The sequence below is a fragment of the Pygoscelis adeliae genome, unplaced genomic scaffold (assembly GCF_000699105.1).
Source record: "Pygoscelis adeliae isolate BGI_AS28 unplaced genomic scaffold, ASM69910v1 Scaffold21, whole genome shotgun sequence".
Lineage (NCBI taxonomy): Eukaryota > Metazoa > Chordata > Aves > Sphenisciformes > Spheniscidae > Pygoscelis > Pygoscelis adeliae.
Window position 1 is genome coordinate 5,811,497 of NW_008824243.1, and position 402 is coordinate 5,811,898.

The following is a 402-nucleotide window of genomic DNA, read 5'->3' on the forward strand; positions in this document are numbered from 1 at the left end:
CGGCAGAGCCCCAGCAAGCCAAGGTAAGGGGTGCGAGGGGTAAGCTCCGTGGGTTTCTGCCCCGGACATCGTCCCTGGCTCAGGCTTGTCTTGCCACCTGAAGCCCTTCGCGGCGTGACGAGACGTTCTCTACCGGGGGGGGAGGGCAAAGGCTGTGCCCACCTCATCCGCCCTCCCTGGAGGACGGCTTTAGGGCGAAATTAGCAAGTGGGCTGTCTCTCAGCTTGTCCCCAAGAGGTAGGAGCCTTCTGTGCAAAAGGGGTGGGGATGTGGCGGCTTTCTCCCGGAGGTTTATTATTATTGGGTGGAGGAGGGGGGAGGGGGAGTCTGCCGAGCAGACAAAATGCGGAGCCCCCCCGCCCCGCAAGTGTGTCTGTGCGGGAGGCGGGCGGTCGCGGCTCG